Here is a 1,502-nt window from a genome sequence, read left to right as displayed (position 1 = left end):
CTGAAAATAAAATTAAATAAAATAAAACACTAATTTAATGAAAAAAATAAGGTTAGTCATACCTTCTGAAATTTGGGAAAAACAGAAGCTGAAGGGTGAAATCGATGCCGAATGGGGAAATCGATGCCTAATCGAAGTAGAAATTAAGCAATCGATGCCCAAATGTCAAAATCGAAGAAAATCAAAATCGAAATAGGAAAATCGAACGAAATCGGAAGGTATTTTTGGGGAAAGGAGAATAGCCAGAGAGAGAAGGGACTGGGAGGCTGAAAGGGAGAAGAGAGGGAGAAGAGAGAGAAGAAAGAGAAATGATGATGCGCGAGAGAAGGGGTGCGAGCAGAGAAGGGAAAAAAAAACAAGGAAGCCCACGCACTTCATCTCGTTGAAGACCATTTTTGGTTTTCAACGACATGAAGGATTTTAAACCGTGGAGATGAAGGACCGCTTCATCCCCCGCATCCAGATGAAATATCATTTGCGCTAATCTAATTATAATCACTATTAATCCTAGAATCTTCATAGTAATCCTATTCGAGCCCTTATCCATTTATTCAAAGATTCCTAGTCTAAGTCTCCTTGTGTCGATGCAAGTCTAGAGTCCTAGTGCAAGTCTATTTTAGGTAAGTTGCTTGAGTAGAAAGCTCGGCAACTAGGCAACTCTTTCCCCTTGGAGTCCTTTATAAGCCAGAAAATACTTCAGAAAAAGAGTCCTAGGTTTCATATATTGTCTCACGAGTTGGGAGATAAAATAGGAAAATTTCCTTGTTTGGAGGATAGTAAACTCTAGCTAACTTCCATGTTTATTCCAACTCTTGGTTTCCTATTCCGATCAAAAGTTTCTCCACATCATCTTAGAGTCCTTTTACAGTCTCAACAAAAGTCTACTTACCCAAAACAAGTCTTGTTCCCAAGTCACGTGCATTGAGTAATAAGTTGGTTCCTAGTTGGCGCCAAGCAGAGAGCCTATTTCACTTTTAAAATCAACACAACGGAAAAAAAGAGAAAAAAAAAGAAAATTTTGACAACTATTATTCTAGAAAATAGTAAGTGAAAAAGAGAATTTGCTCATTACTTTATTTTTACTAACTATTTTTTAAAATAATAAATATTAAATTCTCATATTCTTTTCTTTTCTTATCTTTTCTTTTCTAGGGGTTCCAAACAGACCCTAAGCCATTAAATCCAAAAATACTAAAAAGCCATATGGAATGACTGCAAACAACTATTTTACCCACTTCCCCATATCCAAATCCCACAAGACCTATATTGTATATTTTTCTTGCTCTTTCCAAACATATCCATTCGTTCTTGTCAACAAAAGCTTCATGTAAAAATTCTTAATTTCTTTACATACAACAAACAGGTATGTAGAGAACATAACAAAACTCCATCACATTAATAATATTTTTATTTTTTATTATTTGCACATGTAATGTTATTATGGTGTAATACCAATTCCACCAGTGTGTTAACCAAGTTGAACCGGATTAAACCAAACTCCA

Source organism: Aristolochia californica, unplaced genomic scaffold (assembly GCF_029961685.1).
Source record: "Aristolochia californica isolate CCGP_79_NKW_82.1479 unplaced genomic scaffold, dmAriCali1.0.hap1 SCAF_12, whole genome shotgun sequence".
NCBI classification, from domain to species: domain Eukaryota; kingdom Viridiplantae; phylum Streptophyta; class Magnoliopsida; order Piperales; family Aristolochiaceae; genus Aristolochia; species Aristolochia californica.
The sequence above is the reverse complement of the archived record's forward strand: the minus strand, read 5'-3'. Positions refer to the sequence as shown.